The sequence below is a fragment of the Bombus flavifrons genome, chromosome 7 (genome assembly GCF_040668555.2).
Source record: "Bombus flavifrons isolate JBK064 chromosome 7, iyBomFlav1_principal, whole genome shotgun sequence".
Classification (NCBI taxonomy): domain Eukaryota; kingdom Metazoa; phylum Arthropoda; class Insecta; order Hymenoptera; family Apidae; genus Bombus; species Bombus flavifrons.
Window position 1 is genome coordinate 5,767,655 of NC_138448.1, and position 15,726 is coordinate 5,783,380.

The 15,726-nt window shown below is 36.6% G+C and overlaps 1 protein-coding gene across 2 annotated transcripts in view; it reads left to right on the forward strand.

Moving 5' to 3' along the window:
• Nucleotides 1-15,726, forward strand: part of LOC138181993 (terminal nucleotidyltransferase 5C) — a 160,333-nt gene that overhangs the window by 72,192 nt on the left and 72,415 nt on the right. The gene's annotated exons all lie outside the window — the stretch shown is intronic.

Here is a 15,726-nt window from a genome sequence, read left to right on the forward strand (position 1 = left end):
CATTGGTTTCATCTAAACTAGTTAAAATTTGATTTACTTTAATTACAGAAAATTATACAAATAGAAAGTATTTACACAGAAACATTCAAACCAACATGTAATTAATGTAATTCGCTTTTAAAGTAACAAATTTATAATATTTGTTATTGATTCGTAAATTATTTTGTCCTTCGATCTAAATGATCCTTATTTATAATCGAAGAAGTATTTGTAATCGTAACGGTAGAAATGAAGGATTTTCAAATTGACCAAGGTCAAGAACTCGTTGGTTTTCTCGGAAGCGAGAAGCATCGTTGATAGGAGTAATTCGCGGCAGTTAGTATTTCCATTCGTTAAACGCAATTACACATGGACTCCTGCAAGACACGCGTCGATTAGAATCTTCGCGACGCGGCGGCAGGATCGATTATTATCCTGCCAGCTGGATCTTATCGCATCCTGTTCATCGCGTTGTTTGTTCCGCCCTGCTCCGCTCGTATACAAACACACACGCAATGCTGTGCAACTGTGCACGATTTTTTCCTTAATTTTGTTGTATACTGGGTGTTTTACAGAAATCGAAGCTTATACAACTGCAGTTTATATCGTAGGAAGCAGAAAAAAAGTTTCATTAGGCAAAATATATCACACAAAAAGTATAAGAAAGAAAAGTGAAAGTAATACGTACTTCTTTTAAGACGGAAAAATGTATCAATTAGTGTATAGAAAAATATACCAAGTGATACATCACTTAAAACAAACTACTTAACGATATATTTTTTCTATCTTCTGCTATTTTGAACCTAGCTACATAAGACACCCTGTATACAAGTATCCATAGCTTCTAAATAATCGAGAAATCCGGTTATTTGAATAATTTATCATAAATTCATAATTTATTAGTAATTGAATAACATCTCTAGTTTATCATTACAAATATTGTTAACAGGAAGGCAGTAAGGCATTTAAAAACGAATAAAGAGGATATGCATGACGCTTGCACGATCGATATAGTTAAAAACATAGAATTCCATTATTCCAAATTAAGTTCTTTCATCTACTGATTTTTGCGTAATTAGTTATTTCGATCTTATCGATGTTGATTTTAGATTTTTACACTTAACATAGTTTAAATCTATGATTCTGTGTTCGTATACTTATTTACATGATTCAGTCGTTTAACTACTGAGTAATTATCGACGATTCGTCTAATTAAAGTAATCCTTGGTCATATAAATAGGTCGCGTGATTTACGTCAAAGAGAATATTAATTTGGCAGAGCAAAATGCTTAACTTTTTCAGCCCGTTATGAATCCATATATGAGTTACGAAAAAATTGTTCATAGCGTCGTAAACCCATTTATGCGTTCGCCTACAACCATTCAATGAGCGTTATGAACCTATATGCACGTACGTCCAATACCATCTTTGCTCTTGTGCCTGGAGATAATAAAAACAGTAGGAAGAAACCGTTTTTATTGTGCCACGCTTGATGAACTTTCAGTTTCTTATTCTTTCTTTATTTAGTTTTCGTCCAAAGAATTACTATACTGGGAAAATTTATTAATTTTGTAAGTACAAAGATGTCATTCGTTATTTAAAGTGCCTATAATAAATTCCACAATCGGAGTAAATGAATAATAAATATTTAAAAATCTATAATAATTCTATTTTTAATTCATTTAATTTAATATATAATTACAGTACGTTTTTAATTCATTCTGTTCAAGTTTTTGCATTTAAATAATAATCGGTATGTTTTGCATCAATAGTGAAAAATTGTTCGGTCAAGCTTGCCGTAATAAGTAAACAGCGTATAATAAACGCGTTATTAAGCGAGGTACATAGATTGAGAAAAGGATTCCGCTAATCGTGTCAATTATTAGCGATACTTTATTAATTTTCTAGTAATAAAAAATACAAGTGGAAATTAATATTGTAAATATATCTTGAAAGCAATGTAGCGCATGAATAAAAAGAACATTTAAAATTGAAAAGAAAATTTAGTAATTTTTCAAACACTCTATGTTACTGCAGAGTGATCGATAATTTCCAGTAAACGATCGACGAGCGTTCTTGGCTTAGAATTGCATATTAATATGTTTTAAAATAACGTCATCCTTCTTGTCCATTCCGATCATCCGTCGAGTGAATTTATAAGGAAAAAAGGCGTAGGAATTAGCGTCGATTGTGTAACGTTCGTCATGGAATATCCGGTTCTTTCGCGTTGCGTTGGCGTCTCTGAAATAATTCGCGAATCGTAAAGTTCACTGCAACGAAGCATTAGGCGAGTTGATCGTTTACGAGTTCCACAGCCTTGTAGCGAGATGAGGAAAGAAAACAAATTTCAAAAGATTCTAAACATTACGCGTTACACAGTGAACAGAAAGTTTCATAAAACGAGGGAGAAATAATTTTAGATTAATTTAATCTGCAACTGGTATGGTGTTTATATATTTTGTTACGCAGGCTATACGGCGGAAATTCGCTGGAGTTTCAATAAAGTTCACCGCAGAAATATTATTTAGGTAGTACAAAAAACAGGAGAAAGATAATATCATCGATTATACCTATTATTTTACTTAATTGCTCGACGCAAAATATCTTCTTTTCAATGGAACGATCAGTGAAAATAGATCTGATATATCTTTTGTAAAATGACCGAATAGTTTTACAGTAAAGAAACAACTACGATGGAATTAGGTTCTATATATAGATTCAGATCATCTTTTACAAGATTTTAGTAAAACATATCGTAGTTTGAATTCATAGAGAATAACGGCCATGGTAAAGAAATTTCAAAATTCTACGCGCATTAACTAAATAAACAAAGTTACGCTTACAGCATGGTTATATTCTAGGTTTATCGTATGATTAAAAAATCTAAACAGTTACGGATTAAGGAACTCCTGATCGGTAAATTCTACTAAGATAAGCGAAATGATTATCATAGATTGGAGTATTAGGTTCAAAGTGGTAACAAACTTAGACTTCATATTTGCTTGTTTGGATAAGAATCATTCCAAACTTTGGTCTCGTCTAATTAAAGAAAAATTTTCGTAAGTTTCTAGAGCGCGCATATGGTTTCCATCTTTTCCTCTCTCGAATTCCGCGAACAAGCAATGAGTTCTATATTCGACCTAACGTGAAAGTATACGTACGTCCTTGGCGCAATAAACGCTACTTTCAGCTGGAACAAAGAGTAGCACGCAATAAAACGTCGAGTGCTGCTCGGCCTGCACTCACTTCCCCGTTACGTTCCATACGGTTTGTCCCCCGATATATTTTATTAAACTCGAAATGACGAATTCACGCGAACAGAATAGAGTGATTCATTCATCTATTTTTGATTGGAAAACTAACCACACTGAAAATGGATCCTGTTGATGCTTGTAAAAATGTTACAACGATAGATGAATCTTCCAAACGACGTTTCATACAAGGTTTTTTAGATTTTCTTCTTTAATACTTCAACCTTCTAATCTCATATTTAAAAATAAGTAATCCCTTTTTTTTTTATTGAGAAGCTAGAAACGGATCTTCTTATTGACTATAAAGATTTTACGACGATGGATCAAATTTTTAAATGGTATCGTGTAAAATATCTCTTGCGTAACTCTTGAATTTATATCGTTTCTTGGCTTAAACATCGAAAAGTAGTTCATTGGAAACCTAAACTTGTCAAAAATGGATCTATTAATCGTGCACGGGATAATTCTGCGATTTGTGAATTAATTTTTCAAACGATATTTCGTAAAAGCTTTTCCAAATTTCCTTACGCGATAATTTTAACCTTCTAATCTCACGTATTCCAACACACGATTTTAATTCATCTTGTTAACCAACAAATCTATACGCTCAAATTTAATTGTCCGAGTATAAATTCTATCCAAATAAAATTTTACTTATCGCAATAAAAATCGTTCTCAATGTACGATTTATTAAATTCCAGCTAACAATGAGTTTTTATCGCCTATCCGTATGATTAGCAAAACGTTAAGTCAATCGTACAAACGCTTACGACTTAACCTTTCAATTTCTCTCATGCAAACGTACGTTAATTGGAATGAAATTATTCAGACGTGAACTTTGATTATTATTGAAACTGAAAACACGTATTGTACGAATGATGCATGCGAGCTTCACGTGCAAACTGTTCTGCTTTTTAATGTATTCGAACGAATAGAAATCTTCTGTATATTAACGGAAACGGAGTTCGTGACAGTATCGATTCCTTTGACTACGTTCCCGAGTAAGCTGTATTTACATAGCGTGGCTATCGTTTTCAACAAGTCGACGCCGTTAGGCGACGTTAAATGAACATCGAAAGGCTTCTTTTTATTCCTGCTACGTTCCTTCTTTGCCTGTAAGATTTTACACGTCGGTAAAGCGATTCGTCGAGTCGTTGAGTAACATACATATGCTTTCCATATATTAATCACGCAAAGTAGTCAGAGAATGTACAACAGAAAGCGATAGTAGACAACGACGAAGCGTTCCTCGCTTTTTAATCTTGGCCACGCAGCTCGCTGCGAAGATAAGATTATTTAATTTGTGTCGGCCGTTCGATCGGGACGCGTCGCGGAATGTCAAGCGGATTCCCCGTTAAACGCTGTAACACGCGTAATGCCAGCTTGCGTTTTGGCACGCTAGCTTGTTCAATTATGCAGTCAACAAGTTGTCTTCGACTACGAGTAAACTTGTACCACAGTAGCAATTAAATCGTTGAAATATCTTTCTATTACTTTAAAGGGGCTGTGTGGTGCAGTTTCTTTCGTTTTTTGGCAATTCGTGTAAACGAAAATGAAACTTTGAGATTACGTTACGATACTATGTAAAGCTAAGAGTTTTAGAATGCCACGCATTATGTGTAAAAATATAAAAATATCTACGGTATAGTACTCTTTACGATATTCAGTAGACAAGGGAATTTTTTTTTTTAAATCCTAATGATGTAAGATAATTCGTTGGAATTTTCTACGAAATATCGTCATATGTTTGCCATTATTAGAAACGCGTTATATACTTTCAAACGATAAAAACGTATCTCAGAAGAGAATAAAATTATAACTTAGTCAATTATGAAACTAAAGGTATGATAGGGTAAAAAGTAAAAACACGTGAATGTATAAATTCAAATGGAAACAATCTTGTCTATGATTATCGACGTGCCCCAATATATTGCAAAATAATGTGTGTTCGATGCCTGTTCGATAATATGTACAATGTACGTGCTTCGTCGGTCGAGAAACGAATTTAATTTGATCTGACGAACGACACGGATCGATGATCCGTGTTGTTAGAACGATTATGACATCCGGTGTTCGAGAATGTTGCGTTCTAACAACGCGACCTAGGGCAACAACGATGGCAGGCTTGGGTGCAACAGGCCGTTTTTTCTACGTTAGCATAATCCCACGGTGCACTTTTACGCCTTCTCTCGGCCTGTTGTCGCCGTGAAATCGCATTATTCTCGTTTCGCTATTTAATTTTCCCGGTTCGAGTTCTCGCGTTTTCAACATTGTTGAAGGTTACAAGCTGTGACGCTTCATCTTAATCCCCTGGCAATCTTATTGCTGTGACTTCGAACTTCCGCTTCTAAGGCTATTACTAACGTTTCCTTGCTGATTTCATATAATTCGCGTAATTGTCGTTCGTGCGTAGATTATAAGTCGAGATATTAATTTCATTCTGTTTATTTATACGAAGATTATTAGCATCTCTTTTGTTGAACGATTTTGCTGTTATTGGTACGTACGTTAACGTTGTTTCAATTATTTGAAACTTGTTTAGCCTTTTAGAATTGCGTTTCGCGAGAAGATTTAAAAAGACGATGAAAATATTTAGGATGAAAGAAATATTTGTAGTTTCTGGGGAAGAGTAGCTAAAGTATTGGAAATAGAAAGTTGTTACATCAGAATTGGAAATTACCTGGATTTTTACCTGTTACTTTGTCGATTTCTGGAATTTTTATCTTTGCTTCCTCGTGTTTCAATTAACGCAGAAACCAACGCAGAAGAAACGATCCATCGATTTGTTCGATTATTCCTTATTGCAAGGCCAACAGGAATAAAGTTTGTGTTAATCACGATCGTTTATTTGAATAAAAAATGACATCTTTTCCTGTTTATTCCGCACAATGAAATTTTGTTCTAATCTTATCGATCGCACAGCCGCGAACGTCGCCTGCGAATCTGACCTGCAAACGTGCGAACTTGGTGTGCGATTGTGCGAACGTGGCTGCGAACGTGAACAACGAATTTTTATTTCTACTTCCAATTCAACTGCACTATGCATCGCGCCGTGTAGCGAAATATTAATAGCATGTTCATGTTATCGATTGAATAGGATGTAACAACTCGGTGTTTAATCGATTCTCAATAATTACGCATGGAACGTTATTTTCGATATTTTAGACATTAAGACACACACAGTTTCAGGACGTTTGAGCGAGAATTTACAGCGTTAGTTTTCTCTGCACCTAACGCTACATAAACTCGCGCTCAAAAGCCCTAAAACGTCTTTAATAAAACATGGATATTTCGTGCAGTCTATGAATTTTAAATTGTATGCATTTTTGGATAAAATCTGTTTCCGTTTGGTTGGCAACTAAGTGATTGCGATTTTTGTCAATATCACCTAATGATAAAATCCGCAATCACTTAATTGCCAACCCAGTATATCGTATAAAACATCAAATTAAACGATCTATTACAATCACGCGTAACTCATCCATCGTTTTTCCCAAGAATTGGAAAAACGTGTCAGAGTAGGCTAACACAGCGTCATTTTCATCCATCGAACGAGAAACACTGTGCGATTAGAATTCAAAAGATCGATGCCCGTGGAAAAGCCAATTTCTCGAATTCTAATCCCGTCACACACACGCCTCGCGCAAGAAAGTTTCGTTTCTGCGCTCTGCAACAAGGTAGCGAATTATCTTGCGCTCGTAACAAAGTGAACGAAAGGAGGAAGTGCAGGATGAGTGAAAGGCCCGCGAAATTTGCCGGCTGCATAGCAATATCGGAGTTCGATGTCCGCGTGATCGGACTGAACTTTGAAAAAACAACTACCAAATTGATAAGACACTGTGGCGCAACTAGGTTGCTCTTCGAACGCGGCTATAACCGACGAAAGGAGGAAGTGAGATGAATCTGGTGAAAGGGGAATGGAGGAATATCGAGATGATAGGAGAGGAGGAACAGTAGTTGATTAGCAACGTAGACCAGCCTTTGGCGGTTAAAAATCGTTCAAGTGATAAATTGAATAGACGGGTAACAATACTGCGTGATATTGTGTATTAAGGAGGAGGAGGGGAGGGGCAGCGATTTATCTGTCGAAAAATGAGAGAACGAAGAAAGGAGGAAGTATCGAGACGAGTGAAAGGCGTGACTGGAAAATTCAGTGACTCGGAGGTTACAAATCTCGGACGATCGATGCACGTGCATATCGGATCGCGGTACGTCACATAACCAGTTCACCGTAATTCGTTCTTTCAATAGGAGATACAGGAGCGTGGCGAGTTGTAAGCATGTGATTGATCGAAGACAAATAAGAAGCGTTTTTATTATATGTCTGTTACGCATAGATGACAGATAGAACCACGAAAGAGGAAAAATAGAAAATTGTTTTATCTGCAAACTATACTTTGGATATTTTCTATAGTTTTTCGTATTACGCGTATCCTCTGCAATTTACGTGCGATTTTGCAGTCTTGAATTTCCTATGAAACTCAGCGATCTAGCTATAGGAAATTGGGAACAGCCGGGAAACACGGATAGAACGTTGGATACTTTTCGCTTTAATCCGATATGCTTTATTTTACATTGAAATTTGCTAAACCGAGAAATGAATGAAAAATTGGTATTTGTTATATAGGAAAGACAAAAGTCCGATATATTCGCGTAAATTTTCGTTAAAATCGACACTTGGTATAGGTTTTTTTGCACGAGGTGTCGCAAGCTTTGGGAAGAGGACACCACATGGCTCGCTTTGTGTATTCTTCGTCCGACGTTATTCCCCCGTTTTGCTTTAAAACCACATATCCCGTGACACGATGTTATCTCTTAAAAAACAATTAAATGGAATTACGTTGACTGTCGAGGTTGCATAACCAGAAGTAAACTCTACACCGTTACCATCCAGGAAAAAGATACGACAATTCGATTTTTGTTGGTTCTTTGATTTTTACGTTATAACGATGAAACATTATGGGACATAATTCAACTTTTATATGAGAAATCAATAACTGATTTAATATCGTAAATCTAATCTTGTAACGTTCGGTACCTTGAAAATGTTCAACAGGCTAAGAAAAACACACGCATAATGAGCATATACTCGGTCTTAAAAGGAAATAAAAGTGTAATAGCAGAATTGACTGGCAGCAGCGGAATCGTAAAATTGTTTTCCTATAAAATATGAAAAAGTGATTTTCGTCACGTCATTTATCATGATTTTCTTCTGTCGATATCGTATACGTAGCGTACTGTATCGAGCACGTACGAGTTCTATTTCAGTTATGCGTATAAAATATACTGAAAAAGATAAATTCTCGCAAACGGAGAGCAGATAACTGTAAAACAGATTAAAAATATGCACAGATACGAGATAAAATCCCGCCCCTGAGGTTCTTCCACGTCGAGCGAGTTTCGGAACAGTGATTTGAAATTTCAAGTGACCCGTGATTCTTTGACACACGGTTATCGTCGTTTGTGCAACACAAACAACGCATCACGTGCACCACACATGAATGGTTGAAACGCAGACGTATCGTGTCTAAAAGGCGCGAAGTACTACAATGAACCAGTAATTACAGTTATAATGACGCGTGAATTAAAATCGAGTGACGCGTTTGAGACGGCGTTTGCACCTTTAAATATCATTAAGCGATTCGTGAAGCGTGAACTTGACGAGCATACGTAATAATAGACCTAGGCAAGTATTATTTGAAATTAAGATAAAAAATAATTATTTCAGACGATTCATTTCGTATTATTATCTTCTATATATTAACACGTTGATTACCATCACGGCTATCGTTGATCTACGTTGTTATATTTTGTAGAATTATTAAAATCAGATAAATTTCATGAACTGGACAATTTTATGGTGTAATATATTTCAGTCTATTTCGGCTTCCAGAGTGAAATATGTAAAATTCGCATGACAGTCAACGTGTTCACACTTCTGTGATTCCCGAATTTTGACATCTCAATTTTCCATTCATTTTAACGAAGGAAAAAATTCTCTACAGTTTTATATTGAGTTGGCAACTAAGCGATTACGGATTTTGTCAATACCACCTGATGACAAAAGCCGCAATCATTTAGTTGCCAACCCAATACTAGAACTATATATCTAATATAAAATCGAAACGAGAAATCGTGCATATCCAGGATGATGTTCTCATGTGTTGCTCGAGCAGAAGATATTTTTCAACGTTAGGAAAATATTATTGGGTCGGAAATGAGCGAAAGAACGCGACAGGAATACATATATTTTCAAGTGATCTTAAAAGTGAATTGTCATAAGTATTCACATTCTCTTCCTCTCACTTTCATCTCCTCTCACCTTTCATTTAACCCAGCGACTAAAATAAAAGCAGTCAGAGGAATCGTCGTCTCCTATGGAGATTGGAAAAAGGAAATTGATTTTACATCGCTACTGAACGCACGATCGATCGAGTTGCAAGAAAGAATCGATGTACTCGAAACGAGAATGTTACGCAAAGCGGTGTTTTTTCGCGCGAAATCGTGATTTGCAACTTGACATTGGCCCGGACGTTCACGGACAATATTTCACGTAAGAGGCGCGTGTGTTCGCCTTTCACCGGGTCCGATAACGCGATATAATTAAATTTCGCGCAGTCAGAGAATTGATGGCCGCACGTTCGAAATCGCAGCGCTCGCTCGGTCGTTGACACGAACGATGATGAAATTGACGATCAATTGGCTACCCCCTATCCGCGATTTTTTGCGAATATCGTCAGTAGAGTTTTACTAGCCTGTGAATTTCAATAGTTGCAGGCTTGATCGGTATTTATGCATCTTTCTGTGTAATAGGAATAAATTTCCTAATGAAAAAATAGTTGATAACGTAATGAATGAAATTTTATACGAGTATTTTATATAATTTTATAAACAGTATGGATTTTATTATAGATTCTCGTTTATTGTATATTGACTTGGCAACTAAATGATTGCGGATTTTGTCAATACCACCTAATAACAAAATCCGCAATCACTTAGTTGCCAACCCAATACATTCTAACTTATGGATTCTAAAAATCATCTGTTATATAAATTCCATAGATTTCGTGTATGTTTCGTATGAAACTAACGTATTATCCGGGGGAACGAGTTCTTCCAAAAACGTACCCATTTTTCTAAAAACGTTTATGTAGACGAATCTTTCTCAAGATATAGATAAGGACATTTGAAGATATGTTCGAGAGGCTTTGATTAATGTTTCTATAATATTTATTGAATATTATTCGAACTATTAGTATGTTTATGGATGAAACACCAATCGATGTATCGTTACCCTGTGTAAAATGTAAAATGTAGATGAGCAAGGGAAGAGGGTGAGGACGAATGGTTTCTGGTCGAGCGCGGCTGCCACGTGAACAATGGCGATCCATGAACGAAACAGGTCGTCACTCGCCGCTGCACAACGACGTGGGTTTAACGGATTGTGCGCTTCTCAAAAATATCGCTCCTCGTATCTGCGTTGTTGTGTAATGCTCCTATTACGATCGCGATACGGCCATTAAGCCGCGCGATCTCGACGATCGATCGAAAGGATAAAGATGGCCGAGAGAAGATCGTAGCGTAGATCTCCACCGATTTGTAAATCTCATGAGAAAATATAGAAGACAAAAATTGCTTGGTAGATGCATATGAGATAATTTGATTAGAAAGTTGTCTTTCAATGAAAGATATCGACGAATAACTTCGTATTAGTAGATTGCAGATTTTTATGCAAATTCCCACTCGATCTTATGAATTCTTCGCTCTATATATTTTGCATATTTTTGTATAATATATGCAGATTTTCGCACGTTTAGATTTTCCATAACGCATATAATTAATTAATAATATAATTTCACGAATGTGTTTCCAACTCTGTACATTGCTCTTATAGCGTGCGATGCAGGTTTCAAACGCGTCTATTCGAAAAGTTAAAAGTTCATTATCCTTTATAATTGTAGTGTCGTCATACGAGAGACAATCGCGTAAATCATTGTGGAATTTATATTGCTGGATTTTATGCGATTTAGTAATTTAACGATGGAATTTATTACTCGTAATTTATTATCGTAATTGCAAGGCTTTTCTATTTCTTTTTCAATGTTATTTCCATATTAGGATCAATCTTACACAATAAGCTGTTAATAAATTATACAATTTTCTCCGTCAGTAAAAATTATATATGCGTATGTAATATATTTTGTTTAACAACCTCCAGAATTGTTTTTCTATTTTTTATATCTGACGATTCAATAGAAGTTTTATAGAATGAAAAACGGGAACGTGTTCCATTAACCGTGTTTTCAAATTCTTCCTATTCTGGGTTTGAGGATAACCGTATCTCTCTGAACAGGATATCCGGACCATGGGTCACGCCGTGGGAGCTTCTGAACGTCAGATAAATTAAGCGACGAAGAATAGACGAAATTGCTATTTATACGCGACGTTTAGGAATTTAGATCGACGGTGATACGGATACGAACAAATATTTAGCAACGAGATTATCTGACGACGATAAGAAACTCGGTCAAAAATACTTGCTACTTTGTCTGATTACTCGACTGCGTAAAATTACTATGAATTTTTGTGTATTTCCTAGGAAATTCAAATGCCTCGTGAATATAAGAGTAATTTTTAGAAATCGTCGTTATTGCTTCCAGTTGAAAGACAATGTCTAACCGTTCGACATAACGTCGTTTGCCAGAGGAAATTTCATTTCCTTGAAAGTTAATTGTTCCCACTTTTCGATGTTTACATCCAGGTCCAAGGTATCGGTTCATCGATCGAACGAAAAGAATTACGTATTCCTCTGTATCGTACACAACGATGACCTTCTGCTCTTCGAATCGACGGTTAATTTAAATAATTGTTTGGTCGAGCGTTTCTATCGTATAATATATCGAACTTTCTAGTTAATAACAACTATACGTACATCCAGAATTCAACGTTCAATTAATCGATCGTACGTTCTATAATTCCGGAAAAATGTTACCACCGCTAATTTCATCGACACGTAAAAAGGATCTAAATACAACGAAGTAAACACTAAATATTGCAAAATAACGAAATAACAACGAACGGCGCTTCTTCAAACGTTAGAAAGCCCCAAGAGGCTCGACCTATGTACCGAGTTTCAACCAATTCACCTGTCGTCTCTCTTTGACGCTTCCTTCATCTTCAACGCACCTGCAAGCGCGTCAGAACGATTCACAACCGAGCTACGTCTCCGCACACGTGCGTACACACGTGCAGTACACATTGTGCAGTACACATTGTACACGTACGTAATATATACATAAGTAGCTGCAGTCAGAATCGAATGGGAAGGTTTTGCGGAGGAGGTGCAGGGGTTAATCTGTTGGAGGTCAAAACAGCGTAAAGGATACGCCAGTTAGCCCACACATTCGCATTGTTGCAAAACGTGTTGAGCGCGCCTCCCTTGACATTAAAACGTGCGCTTACGACGCGCGTTCCATCGCAAAAGCGTAATATATGCCCGCGCCTACCATCGATTCTCACCCCACTCCTTTTAACGTTCCATCGTTTTGCTATCCTTTCCTCTCTTTCTCGTGTTCCTTGTCTCACTATACGTAATAAGATGCATCTTACATCACGTTTTTCTTTCCATCTTTCATTGTTTTTTCATTTCTTTTTTTTTTATCTTGACTTCTTTTTTTAACTTTGCTTTTCAAAAGCGCTTACCTCGATACATTCTATTTCCATACTTTTTAGCGTTCCATCGTTTTGCCATCCTTTCTTCTCCCTCGTGTCTTGTTATGTATATCTTGCGTTACGTATCTCTTTTATCTTTTTTTTTTTCTACCTTCTTCTCTTTATTTCTGCTTATCTTTTTTCTCGATCGGTTGAACTTGGTAACGACGCGACGTTACCTGCGTATCTCCTGAGTCAAGCGCTCGCGTCGCGCGTTTTTCCCGTCCCCTTTCCCCCGCGGCGCCTAAAAAATGCCGAATTGAAAGATGGAATCTTCGTGATTGGCAATTCAGAACGAAATAGAAGGAAGCGAGACAAAGTGAAAGGACAGGACTTGAAGAGAATTTTCAGTATCCGGGCTAACTGACTCATTGTTGGACAATAAACGATCTTCCAAAATGATCTCGCGCGAAGTAACACCACCGCAAAACGACTGAATCTTTCTATTTCAATAACGTTCTTAGCATATCTTGGAGAAAAAAGGCAGATACTTGGAGAAACTTCATATATTCCTCGGCTGTTGTTATTCGGATCAGTGCCCCACGAATGGCACGTGATCCTTTTTACGTCAGAGTAGAAAAAATACGAGGCACGTATACTCGCTTATCGACTTGTTACGAGTTTGTTGCCAGTAGCATACCACTTTTTCATCGGCCTCCTTTTCCTCATTCAACTATCTTTATCGCTGTGTTATCGATAGCGTAACGTATTTGAACGATTTCAGCAACGGTATTGCAATACCGGATACGCTCGTTTACTTTTCCAACTGTTATCACCGCCGTTACTTTCACTTTTCCTTCATTTTCCTTTTCCTTCGACCACCTTATCGACTCGTATCAGCCACACGTCATGCGCGAGGGAGGTCAAGTACGCGATACGCTGTTTTCTCTTTCTTCTCGACGCGATCGATCTTGCCCCAACGACGATTCTTACGATTTCACGATGATTTTGTGGAAATTCGGGACTTGGAAATGTTCTAAGCCAAGATTTGATGAAATTTCCTGCCAATTTTTTTTTATTCGTTCCTTCAACGATTCTTCACAGTGAAATCGATCTTTAGTTTCATCTTCGTGTTTATTTAGTTGCGGACAATTTAGAGAATGATATCGTAACAGCTAAGATAGATATTCTTGGAAATCTGGTCGTTAAACGAGAACAGTTTCTGTGGAACTTTTTATAATTTGCTTGTTTGTATATTTTTAGATGTTATCTTAGGTGTTATTTTTAGGTCTTATTTTCTTAGTGTGTTGCAAGTAGTTCTACAATTTTCGGTTAAGACGTTGTTAAAAATAACGCACAAGATTGGACGTTATTAATATAGAAAGTTGGAGAAAATTCTTTTTAGGAAAAGGGATCGTCTGACCAGCTGATCAGCCAATTAACTGACGAAAGACTTTAGACCGATTCTTCGTACCGGAAGACGAATTCCGACGAAAAAGCTGAACAAAAGGCCAACAATACGATTTCTCTTCTAAAAATTCTACGGAAAATGGCCAATTATCGGAAGACTTACTTTATCAATGAAACTAATAAGCGTTTCTTCGAATTTCATTGAAACATATCAGAAAATGAATACGTACGCTATCTACTTACATTTGTAACTTCCGATATGTTGTATCTAATCTCTTCGGTATGCAATCCGTTTTCAACTGTTTCATTCAGGGTCAATATTAGCTAAAATAAAGATGGTTATTAGTATTGCTTCAAAAAGCGAGATAAGTAACAAATAGCAATAAGATAACGTCTAGAAATGAGATCACGGACGCTTTATGCTACAAGCTATACGATTTTTTAATAAACGCTTCTTCTGTTCGTGAATATCTTGTACCGTTATTTAGGGAAGGTCAGTTGAATTTTAAAAATCAGTAGGAAATTACAAAAATATTAAAGAACTTATATCATAATATTACCTACACAGTAGCTGACAGAAGTACATTGATTGATAACAGAATTGGAACATTTATTCGAACGTATACTCTCAGAAGACGCAAGATATCTATTGCAAATATGTATTTAATCAAAAATCAGTATTCAACATGAATGATCATCTTAAACGTATGATACGTAAGTATTAAAGATGATTTCATTGAATTTTCAGATTTATTAATATAATTGATAATTGGCTGTTTCAATGTCTTTGCGATGTATATATCTTGTCTATGATCTCGTCTACGTTCTCAGATTTCTTTCGATCTTTGTTTACTCATTAACAGTGCTAAATTACAAGATATCTCTCGTAACACGCATAATATACTCACAAAATATTCCCACAAATGTTCGAATATCTTTCTGCGCCATTGTATATCAACTACTTTAGCCAACTACTAATAAAAAAAAAAAAAGGAAAGAACAGGAAACCGGAGTACATATGATGCAACTTCTGGGAGCATCGATCGTTCGCTACTGATATTCATCTAAAGGTAGCGATACGTCGATGGCAACGAGGTCGAGTTGGAACACAATGGCCTCGTAATGACCGCTCGTAACCCGGCGATGACTTGCAGAACGGGTTTCCAGCGAGCGCTTTAGAGATTAATTTCACTGACGAAAATCACGCCAGCCTAATGGTTCTCCGCGATGCCATTGACTTCTTTCGTCCTCTCGAGATGCAACACGTCGTTATTACAACGTTACCATAACACGTCGTGCGTCAGACTGTGAGATAATACATAGATTGTTGCGCAATAATTCTAATAAATTGAATTTATTTATCGCCAGAGCACAGGTGTAACGTGCATTCTGCGAGAAGGATACTCGTCCAGATGGTATCGAGCTAACGAGCCGT